The sequence below is a fragment of the Cyanistes caeruleus genome, chromosome 6, assembly GCF_971803275.1.
Source record: "Cyanistes caeruleus chromosome 6, bCyaCae1.hap1.1, whole genome shotgun sequence".
NCBI lineage: Eukaryota > Metazoa > Chordata > Aves > Passeriformes > Paridae > Cyanistes > Cyanistes caeruleus.
The window spans coordinates 35,071,604-35,086,191 of NC_141706.1; the positions used below are offsets into that span (position 1 = coordinate 35,071,604).

Below are 14,588 nucleotides of genomic sequence, written 5' to 3' on the forward strand. Positions count from 1 at the left end.
TTTACAGGGTGCTTCACTGAAGTCATCTACCTGTTCTCAACTACTACACTCTGTGCTGGAGGTTAAATTGTTACAACTGAAATAATTATATCTGTACCCAGCATAACTTAATGACAAGGGATTAAACGTGTAATGATGGCATTTCTAAGGACATGAAGCTTGTCAAGACAACTAGATAAATATAATTACAGACTACAGTATTTTGGCAAAAGAAACCTACTGTAAGTAATACCACAATACCTTTGCTATATATGGGTTAATTTTTCCCTTTCCCTGTTCTAGGAAATGCCTTCATGTTTCTATTTACATATTCCTAAAGCAGAATTCAATCCCTGCTGCCTCTCCTCCCTCCTTCCCAGTCTTGTGGGACTAACCCTGCCAGTGAAAGATGCCTCTCCCAGCTAAGCCTGATCAGCTGGGATCAGCTGGTTACAGCAGCCGACAAGTGGCTCAGAGGGCAGAGGAGCTGCAGGGAGTTCCTGTGCCAAGCAGAGTGCACAGAAGGACACAGTCCAGGAAACTCTGGAGCAAGGCCTCCAAGCTACTGTGCTTTCATGCAGTTACTCATAGATAATGGGCTTCTCTGGAACCATCTCAGGCAAGCAAAAGGAGATGCAACTTTTAAAAGGAAAAAAAACCAACAAAACAACAGCAGTGGCCTGACACAGACCCCAAGCGCAGCATCCAACCTTCCTGGACTGACAGAGGCCAGTAACTTACATTTGTTTGCTCACAAAAGCAGAACAAGCAAGAGACGTGTTTGGGCAGTACAGCAGTAGACGGCTGTGGTGTGAGCAAGTACACGGATAAAAAGCAGAAGTGACGCAACAGGAGCAGTCTCAGAAACCCAAATCTATGGTTATGATGTTGCACAGAGGAGGTAAGACCATGGCAGGCTGCTCTAACCCAGAGTTGCAACAATTCTCCAGGCAAAAGCAAAGTAGCAGAAAACAGTCATGACCCCAAGACAGAAAGAATTCCATCCAAACCACGACACTCCGGGCAGGATGCACATTTAGTGACTGCAGTTACCATTACTTGCTGACTGCCCAGGCAGCCGTGCTCAAGCAGCCATTTCAGTCCACCTTCACCCGCTGCACTAAATATAAACTGCTGATAACTCTGTGGAAACTGTTTCAGCAGAGACACCCAGCACTGCACAACTCAAGGACACTGGGTCCTCCTCAAAGTTCACAGGTGGTCAATTTGCATGACAAGCAGAGAGAGTGGGGACAGGCCCCAAGTCTCTGCTACACTAGTCTTTGGGAAATTTCTGCCTCGAGACAAGTACTTTCCCATACTTCAGAGTCATCTGCCTTTAAAGAGGATATGGGGGCATCTGGGTTTTGACAATAACTTACAGCTCCCTTATCATGTGCTACTTCGCTCTACAATGACCTTCAATTTTAAAATCTAGTTCGATTAAGTTAAGTTTGATCTTTCAAGCACGTCCTTCACCCAGTGGCTCTTAAAGAAACATACTTTTCTACTTTCAGATGGTATTGTCTTTTGGAATGGTTCACAGAACACCCATTTAAATAATAGCACAAGGCAATGTAAGAATGAAGATGAAACTGCAAACAAGAAAAAGAAGGTTTTTCTCCAAGATTTGCTTAGAGAATTACTACCAGAAACAACGTGGAAGTTACAAAGGCAGAAGTATGATCTGTAAAGCTGCCAGTGCCACAACTGGCCACCAGATTACACTGCTAGAAAGGATTATTCTCTCTGCATCAAAACGTACCCAAAATAATAGCATGTCATGAAAAAAAGAAAAGGAAACAGACTTGCAAAGAGATTTATGGCAGACACCTGAAGAGGAGGTAGATGAAATCAACGATAAACTACAGACACCACAGAGAGCACAGATCCTTAGAGCACTGGCATTTAATATGTAAATTCCTTCTCTGCTTAGGTGTTTTGCCTCCCTTTGATGTACACAGACAAGTTCAAACTAGAGATGAGAACTGGGAGAGTTCCCTTTCTCCATTATCTCGAGTTTTTTCTTGTCTAAGCAACAGTTAAATGCTCTAACTATATCACTTTTGCATCTGTTCAGAGGGGAAAAGAAAAAAAAAAACACTAAAAAGCATAACAAATATTATTAAAGGAGAGAGTCAATATTTTCCCAGCTCTGATGCAGATGTAAGCAGCAAGCTGGTGCCTGACAGCTATAGTGCAGCCTAGGAGAATAGAAAGACAAGCTGAACAACAGAGGACAGAAAAGATAATCTGGAAAAGATCCAGATGTCTTAAGCTTAGTCCTACTGCATGAAAAATTAAAGAGGTTAAAACCTCCTTTTAAGAACTTTTCTTCCCATTGTTCTGACCACGACTCTTCTGAACAAGCTGCATTGCTCCAGAAACCTCAGGAATTACGGTGACAATAGATTCCTGCCAAGAGAAGCACCATTACATAATAGCTTTTATGGGAACACGCACAAAAAGCCACTAGGAAGCGCAAACAGACAAGTGCAAGATCCTCGCTGCCCATCGGCTCAGTTTAGCTCTTGACTACTTCAGGATATTTTTAATTTATATATTTACTTCCTCTCATCCCCTTCCACTCAACAAAATCTATGTTACTGTAACTGCACAGAGATCAGAGATCCATTCCCCACAATAATGTAACCCCCTTGAGAATACGCCCACTTGAAACTACTGTATTTGCATTAATCTGTTTAAAAGAACACTACAACGATGAAAAACTGTGTCACTATTTCCATTAATATATCAGAAATAAGAACAATTTATTATGGTATTTTTTCATCCTTTACCCAGTTTTAGGGATACTTAGAACAATTATTGCTTGCCAGTTCTCAGAAGCCTAGCATGGCTATTTTTGAGTTCCACGTCTTCCACAGGAGATTTACCATAGATTTGTTACACACACACGTAGAGGCTCAGCCTAAGCACTGCACACGTGTAAAGGCAGCTGCTAGGGAAGCTCCGACCGCTGGGCATTGGTAAAGAATAAAGAAGAAAGCACCATAAAGAAGAAAGCAAAGATGAGAACCTAACAAACACAAAGTTTCTCACTTAGAATTGTCCGCAGCAGTGCCTCCACTACCCCCTTCACCTCAGACACCACTTTCCCCGTGCCTCCCTACGCACCCAAAAGCACTACGGAAGAAAAAAGAGAAGAGAGCGGCGAACGCTTATCCACTGTTCCTCAGGGGTTTTAAATCCTAAAGGTTCATCCCGCACCAAGCGAATCCTCAAGCCCAAACACACACGCACTTTAAAGACCGCTGACCTCAGAGAAGGGCCAGCTCCGCCGTCACCACCGACCACCCGCCGCTGTGACACGAGGGAGCCGCAGGTACCACAGGTGACATTATGTAAGGGAGGCGGCCGGGCGGGGAAGGGCTCCCGCCGCAGCCCCGAGCACCGCCAGCTCCGTGCGGGGCCGCAGCCGGGCAGGGCTCCCCTCGCTCCCCGCGGGGGCCACCCGTGGAAGCGCCGCCGACACCTTCCGGCTCCCGGCCCCGCCGCCCGCTCCCCGCCCAGCACACGCTCCCCGCTCCCCGGCGGCGGGCCCGGCTCCGCGCCCCGCCGCAACCAGCCCCGCTGCCCCTGCCCCCGCCCCGGCGGCCCCTCGGCCGCGCGCCCTCCCCCCGCGGTGGCGGCGGGTGCTCACCGGGCGGGCGGGCTCGGCGGGCGGGCTGGGGCGGCGCTGCCGCTGGCGCTGCAGGTCGGCGGCCGCGCGCCCCGGCCGCCCCGGCGTCTCGCCCGCCCAACGCCCCGGCCGCCGCCGCCGCGCGCCAGGCCCCGCCCCGCCCTGCCCCGCCAGCCGGGCCCGGGGCGGGGCAGCGCTTAAAGGCGCCGCGCGGAGGGGCGCGGCCGGAGGGGGGCGCTGCGGCGCGGCCCGCGGGGGGCGGAGCGCGGCCCGGGGACCGACAGCAGCACCCGCCGCCGCTGAGGGCCGGGCCGGAGCGCCGCATCCAGCCACGGCCGCTGGTGGAAGCCGGCGGGAACGCTACGAGCCTCCCCTCGCCTCTCCGCGGGGCGGCGTGCACGGACACGTGGCGCTCGCTCTCGGCCCGGCACCGGGGAACAGCGGCTGTGAGCGGAGCCGGAGCCTTCTCCGGCCTTGTGCCGGAACAGAAGCGGCTCCGCAGCATCAGGGGAGAGCGGTATTGCACAGCCCCGGCCATTTTCCTTGCGCTGCCAGCCCCTTCTCGCCGGGGCAGCGCACGGTGAGGGCGGCCCTTGCCTTTGTCGCGGCTGCGGAGCCACCCCAGAGCTCGGGCAGTGCGGGGACTCGGCCGGGGGCACGCCACTGCCAACCTGCCACGGCAGCACAGGAGCCGTGCCAGTGCTCCTGCAGCAGGAACGCTCCTGCCGGCCCCTTCCTTGCCCTGTCCCTCCCGCTCACCCGTCTGCTGGCACACCCTTGGTCACTCCGCTGGCGACAGCCTGTGGTAGCACAAGCCACAGCTGGGTCCGTCCTGGTGTGCGGCACCAGCAGAGCAAGGCTGCTGGCTGAAAGGTGCAAGGCTGGGCTGTTGCAGGAGGTCACAGGGTTTAGTGCATGCAGGTGTAGGGGGATGCTTACACCTTCTTTCCACCCCCTCTCTCTTCATCTGCTTTTTACAGCCTCTCCTGACAACGCTCCTGCATCCAAAAGTGCCTTCAGAGAATCAAGGAAAGTTTCCTTGCTTTGCTTTCCTTTCTATTGCTTGAATTAACACCTACTTTCTATGGATCTGCTATATAATTCATATTTTGCTGTGGAGAGTGAGATGTTCTCCCTCTTACACGGGGAAGGAGCCATATGTAGTTCTACTGCAAAGGTGAAGGGAAGTTTACCTATTTTTCTGCAATAGTACAGTGATCATTCATAGTAAAAGCCCATAATAGGTTATAGCTTACCATCATTTCATCAGATGTAGGAGATGAATATGATACATCACAAAACATTCCCTATAAATACTCCCCTTGTAAGCACTTCAACACCAAAAAGCAGGAAAAAACTACATCATCATCGAAAAACATGCCTAAAGGCAGGAAGGAAGAGTGGGAGCTAGAGCTGCACACAAACCTGCTGATTCACACAGCTGCTCTTTTTGTGAAATCTCAGATGCAAAGGTGGAAGGCACGGAGTGAAAATATTGGCCTGTGATTTGATCAATTAGTGCAGATGGTCCTGGGCCTGAAGGAAAAGTTCATGAACCTTTGTACCTCTGAAATAAAAGAGCTGTGAGGAAGCTGGCACAGTACTCCCTCTGCTCATGGCATTAATGCACAGAGAAAGGTGCAATTCCTGGCAAATTCTCACTAAAATGACCTCTCACTAGAGGCTGATTCATCACATTTTTGGCTTCAACCAGTTCAGCTTTTTTAAACATTTAGAGATCCTTTTATTTCTGTGCTAAACTTTGTTTCCATAATTTTCATTCATACATATTTCTCTTTATAACTGTATCAAGCCATAATAAAAACCACTATATTTTTCCTTTGAGGCCTCGTATACACTAATTTGGCTGCGCCTACTTTTTTGTAAATCATGGAATCACAGAAATCGGCATTTACAGACCATCTTAAATGTCCAAAGTATCACACAGACATTAACTAATGCCTTTTACATTGGATTTGCCATACGGCATCAGACTACCAGCCAGTCTAATCCAACATCCTGTTACCAGCACTAGCCAACTGCCTTTACTTCAGAGGAAGTAAATGCCACCAACTACCCCCAAAAGAGTTACAGCCCTCTTCCAGGCAAATCCCTGTGACCGACTTTTTTTTTCTTTTCAGAAATATTTTCAGGCTCCAGATTCTGAAGATGGAGGTGAGTAATTTTCTCTTTATTGTATGTGTCAATAAAAGAAGGTAAAGAAAGCTGCCACCATCAGAGCACTTCTCCCCAAGGCACAAAGCTTATGGTCTCAGCCTAGGTATTTTGGCACAATTTTCCTAATGCTCGCTTTCAGGTCGCTTGAATGGAGATGAAAATAAATAATTCATTGAAATATTTAATTTTCAGTAGTAGAAATTTTAAAGTATAAAAGCTGACAAACTTGACAGAAGGTCAAAGCATGCTTATTTTGTGTGGCCCCATCTGATTAAACAATTAATTTCTTATCCAATGGTTATGGACATTGCTTTCACTCCACAGAAGGAGTTTTGCTATAACATAAGTTTTAGTCCACCAGTACACTCCTTTCTGGCAGAGACACTGATTGGATTTGGTCCCACTCACTAGCACAGGGCTGGGGAAAATGGCAGCCCATACACAGGGGCAGTGTGACACCCCACACCATATCTTGCCCTGGTTCTTCTAGCAAACCTGCAGCAGCAGGATGGCAGTGGAAGCTGAGCTGGAGAGGATTATGTTTTACAACAATATAAAACATCTCTCACAGTGATGCAAATGCACACTGTTCTGCATGCCCTGATAGACCCCAAAGGGAGAGTAGCTGCCCTCCAGATCCAGATCTGCCACTGGATTGATCAGATGAAAGAAACATATTTTTAATCCCAGACTCAAAATTTGTATCCTGCCATTCAAACTGCCAAAAACCTTCCACAGCCTTGTGAAAACAAATGGTACTTCTTACCCTCCTGCACACATCTGCCCATTCCTTCCTTCCCATGGTGGAGTTCTGTAGCAGGTTGATGCTGGCTGGATTCCAGGCACCCACTAAAGTTTCTCTCACTCCCCTCTGCAGCTGGACAGGAGAGAGAAAATATAACAAAGGGTTCATGAGTTGCAATAAGGACCAGAAGAGATCACTCATCAGATATAATCACGGTCAAAAACAGGCTAGAATTAGAGCTAGTAATTGAATTTATTGGTAAAAAAATTAGAGCAGGATAATAAGAAGTAAAATAAAACCTTCAAAACACCTTCCCTCCACCCCTCCCCCTCCTTCCTGAGCTCTACCTCCTCCCCCAGCAGCACAGGAAGACGGGGAATGGGGGTTATGGTCAGCTCATCACCCATGGCTTCTCACGCTGCTCAGGGAGAGGAGTCCTTCCCTTCTACTGTGGGTTCCTCCCACAGGGGACAGTTCTCTGTGAACTTCACCAGCCTGAGTCCATCTCACAAGCAGCAGCTCTCTGTGAACTGCCACAACCTGAGTCCATCCCACCGTCAGCAGCCCTGCTCAACCTGCTGCAGTGTGGGTCACTCTTCCACAGGGTGCAGTCCTTCAAGGACAGGCATTACCACCATTTCTAACTGGTGGTTAGCCTTGAACAGAAGCACATCCATCTGTGGAGACACCAGGGATTGGCTCTGCTGGACATGGAGGAAACATCTAACAGCTTCTCACCGAAGCCACCCCTGTACCCCCACTGCTACCAAATCTTGGCCATGCAAACCCAATACAACTTAAAAGTTATTGAACTCTGTTCAGGTGCCACATATGCCAACATTACTCCAATTTCAAAGTAACTTCACTTCTGGTAGATGCCACTGATAAAATATGATTTCTGATGGTAGTGCTCAGCTAGAAAAGGTCTCATGACAGTCTAAGCACTACCAGAGGAGAAAAAGCATAGTCTTAGAGATAATGTTACTTTAGGCTGTCACACAATCTATCCTTGGCCATGAGCCTTGGTAACGTTACCATCCTATATGACCTCCTTCTCCCCAGTGCTGTGTGTCCCTGCAAAGAGGGTGTGCTTTACCTGCTCCACGCCGTTTGTTCTCTCCTCCACATTGCTGCCCAGCCAGCAAACCAAAAGATTAAGACAGCTTCACTCTACAGACAGGCTGCTACAGACACCCTGAGCTCCCAGCTCAGTCATCAAAGACTTTTTGGCCTCAGAGGACTCTCTCACAAACCCTTTTTTCTCAGAGAGAGCTCTTAATGCTAAGATGCAGGACAGCTACTCACATTTTTCTCTTTCCACCAAGCCCCCACATCCAGATTCCAGTGGGAAAGCAGGTAGCTGTCATCACATCAGAGATGCTTTTTGTTTCTTGGAGCTGCCAGCATGCCGGGCCTCATTCTAGAAAACAGCATCTCCCACTTGGGCATACGTGACAGACACACACACATGCTCTTGTTCCTTTGCCTTCTTGCTGGTAACACCTCTGTGACCTATTCATTGGCAACCTGTTTGAAATGGGATTTGTGCAGGAATAAATCAGTTTTTAAGTGCTTTCAGAAACCTCACAGTCCATTAGGCTCCTGTAGATTATACCTCTCGTTTTGCTTTTGTTTTTTCCCTACTTCCTTCTGCACACCTCTCCTGGTCTGCTAGCCCTCAGTTAAACTTCCAGTATCATATACTGGAACCCATGCACATTTTTTGTGTTTACCAGGACATTATTAATTATTAATATTCAGAGTAGATGTAAATAGAGCAGCTCATCTCCAAAAAACTATTAAAGCAACATGGGAAAAACAAGAATAAAAGAGAAGTCTTGGCACAACATCCACCCTTTTGCCTTGCTAGGGTACTTGAGTTCACAATCTGCTGATGAAGATCAGGTTAGGACTAAACCTGGCCATGAGCATCATCCTTGCCATGACACTTCCCTTCCTGGACTACCACAAACATGCACTGCATTAAGAGATTTTTTCTTTCTGTAACTTGATATGCAGCATACAGTTGCGTTACAGTCACCAGGGCTGTCATGCTGCCATGGGAGCCATAAGACTCAGCTCACAACCTGGAGTTTATAGGGATTTGGGTCTTGAAGCTGCACTACATTTGTTCTGTACGTATAGGCCTGTACCAGAGAAGCTCAAAAAAAATCATCTCCTGGAAACTACCCAGAGCTTTTCTCTTGAGGGAAACAAAGGAGGCCTTAATTAATTTTCTTTCAAATACAGCAAATTGACTTCTGCTCCAGTTGTGCTAGTTTCAAGCCACACAGCACAGTGGTATTAATTCCACTTCACTTAAGGTCTAAATGTTCAGAGCAAGGAAAAGGGAGTTTCCTGTAGGTCTTGCTATGGTTGAAGTCAACAACCAAACCACCCTGGCTTTTGCAGGAACAGTTTCTTCAGAGTCTGCATTCCTGAGGGTGACTGTGACATGTCCCTGGGTTAGCACAGCAAAATGCAGGATACATGAAAGGCACTGGCTGAGCAAATTTCCTGGTCCTTTGCATATTTTTAAAGGTCTGCCACATCCTGGCTCAGATTTCATTTTACAGGCTCAAAGATAGAAGCACTTTTAGTGCCCTCTCCTAAGGCTAGTTTACTGGTTCACTGATAATCCTAAATAGCCCTGCTGTCTCAAATGTAATTTAATCTTTTTTAACACCAGAGTATTGCCTGCAGGATTTCCCAACACTGGAATAACACACAGTGCTCTGCACAGGGTCTCCTCAGTATCTTGCAAACCAGTGGTGTACTCCCTTACTATCAGAGACACTTTGCCCAATAAACCAGAAGATCTCATTTCCTTCTTAGCATTTGCTTCATTTGGGTACAATCAGCCCATGTCCCAGAGAACGGCACTCAAATCCCAGCAGAACAATTTGCAGGACATAGTGCCACTATGTCCTATAGCAGCCATCCTGCACAGGTATCTCACTGTGGTGTTCTTCAGCGCCATAGACCTGTACTAGCACCATCTCATGAATCTCATCCTAACACTGTCCTAAAAAGCATGAGAGTTGGCATAAAAAATTGTACAACACAACCCAAATCACTGGGCACAGTGAGCCTGTATAGGAAGCACCAGTTCTACAAAACTGTTATAATAAACTATCCATCCCACCCCCTTTAGTATGTTCAGTGATACAGTAGCTGCATCACTATTGATGTTACAGTAGTAAAGGGGATCAAAGGGGGTGAAGGACAAGACCTCCTTCATCATAAAATCCTCGAAGCAATTTAAGCTACCTTCCAACCATCTTTAAATCCTCCCACTGCCAAGTTAATCTAATATATTTAATGTACAGCTTCATTATCACATTGACTATGCACTGCTTAGGGAAGGTGCTATTATTCCTCTTCACAGATGGAAGAGGGTGGTACAGATCCCATAGATACCAACTCATACCGTTTGCTTAGTAAAAAAGTAAAAAAGTGACAAGCAAAGAACTGAACCTGTTCCTGTCTAACATCCATTGTTCTCAACCTTTCCTTCTTTCCAACAACTTCATGTTCCATGATTTCCCAAAAAGCAGCTTAATTTACTCTCAGTTTCTCCTCTGTCAACTCTGAAAATAAAATTAAGTCAGGCATCTCTTGACTAATTCTTCAAAATTAAAGGGAGCTGTAGAAGTCTTTCTATTACACAGTAGGTTTTTATTACAGGATATTTGTTATTCCCACAGGACATTTGGATTCCCACCTTTTCTTTCTGCATGATTTTGTACCGTTTAAGGCTACATACAGATTCTGTACACCTCAAGAAAGCAACAAATCTTCTTTCTTTATATAAAAATCAGCCCTTTTCAAACTGCATACTAGAACTACTGTCTGCTGACTTTCATATTTTGTGAGGCAACATCTGGCACAAAAATTGATTGCAAATATGATCAGTTAGGAAGATTTTCTTCTAGCAGTCTTCCAGTTGGCTTTATTCCCAGAAATCAGCCCAATGGAAAAGAAAAATCTATTTGGCACTGTCTCCAGCTGCAATTCCTCGTTCTTCAGGTAGAACAGTTTCCGCCCTTGGGGAGGTTTTGCTGACATGTGATTCAGATGATGGGTTCTGAACTGCACTGGAACTGGTATGGCCTCTGGGGTTCTGGACAGATGCTCTCTGATCCTTAAGGAATTCAGAATCCTAGCTCATGCTGTAAAATAATAGAGGTTATACCCTCCAAAGTCTAAGCATTTAACTATAGGTATAACTTGAGGAATTTAAATGTAATCCTATCATTATGGGTAGTAGGCTTCAGCTGCAGACATTCACCCATAATTAAGCAGAATTATTCATAAGGGGCTTTGGCCGAAGTCATGGCAGTGTTGGTAGCTCAGGTCATTGTTAAACAGTGGTAAAACATCAGGGCCAACTCAGGCCTGGGCCACCTCCTGTGGACCTAATGTGTGAGAGGGATGCAACCCTGTCCATGTGTGTTCACTTTGCCTCCATGAGTGGGGTATTTGTCTTCCAGTTCTCTGAAGTCAAGAGTAGGCATCATGGGTTTAATGCCTCTCTGCCTTTCTCCTCAGGCTGTAATAGACACCAATGCAGGCTGAGTGCATTGGCCCCATATACATCCTCTACACTCCATAAGCATGGGTGTACAGATAACAAAACAAGGAGAGGCCCAACTTCCCACTCCTGACCCGTCTCATACTCCCTGCTATGCATCACTCCCAGATGACAGCAGAAGCAAACAGCAAATCTCTTCCTTCTGGGTGCCAGCTCCTTGGCACAGCACCATCAGGCAAGACCAAGTACAACCTAGTAATGAAAAGTAGCTCATATTTAAATTGGAACATTAAATACTATATCCTAGAATACTGTGTTCTGATGTGGCTTCCGATAGGTGAAGGAGGAGTGATGTGAGATTTCTGCAGTCCTAAAAATACCTAACTGATAAAATCCAAGGAGTGGTGAAAGTAAAATCAAACAAAAAGAGAATTAACCTTATTATTCAGCTAATAAACACATCTGATTAGTTAAAAGAGAAAGAATTTAAAATTTCCAGTCTCAATCTGACAGTTTGTTCTGTTTGATTACACTTCGCATTTTACCTCCCTGGAAGAGCATCACCAGCAATGTCGCATTTCCCACTGTTCTTAAACAGCTTCATGTTGTGATTTCCAGGCTGTGCTAGAATAAATAGCGCAGCTTGGGAACTGAAGCAGTATGCAAGACTGATCATTTGCTCAAAACCAACAGTTTTCAAGAAAATGAATGGGATGTAATTGCATTTCAGCTTCATGAAAATGTAACCATGCAGCATTAGGATGTAGCCTTCCTGTTGAGTTTACACTCAATGGCACTCGCTTATTAGAGACTATTTTGGGTCACTGCATTATTTGTATATGGACAGTAGCTCATGAACATGCAGTCTGTAGTCCTGCATGGATCACTCCAATGGTGTACTCCGACCTTTCATAACAAAGACATGCTCATACTCATTTCAGGTATTTACCTCATCTGAAGTTTGCTCTATGGCCTTGGGGCCAAATCCTCCATGATTCAACGTGTGCAAAGGCTGCATAATTCCCTCATGACCAGTGAGTTCTCTAAAGAAGCCAAGCCTGACCAGAAGAACTGCGTGCATTAGGTCCAACAGATACATCTGAGGTTTGGTTTATGACAACATAGGCCAATATTCTAATTGCTCCAGAAATAACCACTGACAACAGAATATCTTGAAAACCAAATAAAATCTACCTTCACGTCTATATTTGTTTCCATGGAAATATGCAGTGACAAGGTTTTTTCCCCTCATTTTCTCTATCAGCTGACCATATTTTTATTCAAACAGCCCTGGTAACTGACTAGGTTTACCCAAATGCAAAACTACTGCAGATGTGCCAAACTTGCACAAAGCCAAATAGAGAGCTGTTCAGCGTGACCCTAAGCGTGCAGCAACCCTACTGCCGGTCCTCAACAGAGAGAGACAACTCTGCAGATCCTTACAGCCAGGGACCAACAAAATCTTTTCATTACTGAGGACTAACTGCTTTCAGTGAGACAGCAAACAGCACACACTATGGTGTTTCCCAGCAAGATGAACACAAATAACAACTCACCATCAGCACACTGGCCTTAGACTCCAGCTTTATATTAAAGAAACAGTATTTGCAATGCAAGTCTGTCCCCAGTGGCTGCCAAACATTTTGCTTCTGGCTGTAACCCTCTGCATTGCCCCCCACCGTATGTCACCATTCCCAGCTACCTCACTCCCCATCTCTTCTCTGCTTCCCTGCTCTGTGCATCTGCCCCAGCCAGAAGCTCCATTTCCCTAGAGACTCTGACGAGGGTCAGCCACAGATGACAACATTAGACAAAGCCTCTGAGCAGTGGGGACAAGTGCCTCAGCTTTGGGCAGTTACTTTGAAGTCTCTCAGGATGCTGCACACTCACCACACCAGAACAGCCTGGCAGGGGGCCACAGAGGACAGAGGTCTTGCCACCTCTCCCCGGCAGGCAGTCTGTGGCAGCAGGAAGAAGGGAAAGGCAAGCTGTGCCAGGACTGCAGGCAGAGCAGAAGCACAGAGTGACAAAAACCAAAGGCAAAGTAAGGGAAATGTGAAAAAAGGAAGCAACACTGAAATCTCATAAAGGACTTTGGCGTTTGTCAGGTTGTTACACTGACATTGTGGTATGCTGGGCTTTGGACCTTGGCTATAAGGCAAGCCCAGAGTATAAAGTCAAATGGGAATTTTGTTCAGCATTATCACATATCAGGCTGTAAAATCACACACACTTGGATGGGCTGCAGGACTATAAACAAAGGATTATGGCATGTGACAAGTGGCTATTCAGAGGAAAGGAACCAGGGATACCATGGTGATAGGTATCAGTAAAACATTAGACTGAGTGCCTCATTAAAGTTTTAAATTAGTGCTTAAACCATCCAGCTGACAGAAGGCTGTGCTGGAGAGGCTCTGGTGTGTCCTGGGAGAGGGACAGGAGCTGCATCTGGGCAGGGAAAGGACATATTTTGGCAGATGATTGGTGCCTGTGTCCCAGCAGCAGCTAGGAAGAGAAAGGCAATATGCCTGGGAGATTCCAGCAAAAATTATGTCAGAGGGCTCCTTACTCTCTGCTCCCCAGGACTGTCACTTTCCCCTTCTTCACAGGGCTCAGGAAGGTGCAGGAATATTCTGGTGCAAAACCAGGAAGAGTCTAAGCAAGAGGGAATAGGCTGAGAGCTGAAGTAGCTACACAATAGGTTGGGGTCATCCCAACAACAGTATAAAAAGCCTGAGACAGAGAGTAGAAATTGCAAACTAGACGAAGACAGGATTCAACCTGGAAAACAAAGGCTATTCAGCAAGGAGGAAATAATTCACCAACTAACATTTGCCTTGACAGAGGAGGGAAGAGTTCTGGAAAGTCAAACTATATTGATCTTAGGAGAGCTAGAAAATTAGAGAAGGGGACACAAAGAAGTTAGCTAGAGAGAAGGAAGGCAACACACCAGCACCAGGAATGTGCATGCAGCTACCATGCCAGGCAACACAGAGCTGAGTGTGGGGCAGGAACCCACTGCTCAGTTCAGGGCTGTGGCTAACATGAGTGTCTGACATGCTGGGAGGAGACAGAAGGTGATATCTCCTTGTGCAACTATGGGTGATTGATTTGTGATGACAGTATGTGTTCCTTGTCTCTGAAGGGACATAGAAACAGTTTACAAACATTTGTAAGGCATACACCCAAGCAGAAGGGAGTGAAATTACTTAAGAGAAGACAAAACAAAGAGAGGGAAAACTGATGTTGAAAGTAACTTAAAAGCTTTTACCAATGAGTGCAGTAGGTTGTGAAATAACCCTCATGAAGAGAGCAGAGAAGAAGACAGGTATGGGCAGTTTTAAAGCTGGATAGGAAGAAAGTAAATGATACATGAGCAATGAAAGGTATATGGAAGAATTTGCTGAAATTATACCAAAATTTCTACCCACTCAATCTGTAGTTCCAGTTTTCCACTGCCCCACATCTCTTGCTATCATTAGTAGCAATGCAAAACTGGAAAATGTTTATTA

The 14,588-nt window shown here is 46.2% G+C and overlaps 1 protein-coding gene and 1 long non-coding RNA gene across 17 annotated transcripts in view; one reads left to right on the top strand and one right to left on the bottom strand.

Annotated features, from left to right (window-relative positions):
* The window catches only part of SUSD6 (sushi domain containing 6), a 93,893-nt gene that overhangs the window by 76,536 nt on the left and 2,769 nt on the right, over positions 1–14,588 (bottom strand). For 6 of the 16 annotated variants that reach the window (XM_086894498.1, XM_086894507.1, XM_086894500.1 and 3 more), the window contains exons 3-4: positions 7,848–8,069; positions 6,564–6,674 (exon numbers count right to left, since the gene is read on the bottom strand). The gene's annotated coding sequence lies outside the window, so the exon portion shown is untranslated. Of the gene's footprint in view, positions 1–3,240; positions 3,462–3,640; positions 3,774–6,563; positions 6,675–7,847; positions 8,070–10,019; positions 11,329–12,025; positions 12,178–14,588 lie in introns of those variants that run through there. The other 10 variants (XM_086894509.1, XM_086894512.1, XM_086894513.1 and 7 more) reach the window with 7 other exon arrangements.
* On the top strand, positions 3,873–12,281 carry LOC147652593 (uncharacterized). Its single transcript, XR_015288457.1, has 2 exons — positions 3,873–5,794; positions 12,018–12,281. It is a non-coding gene; the product is annotated as an uncharacterized LOC147652593 (long non-coding RNA).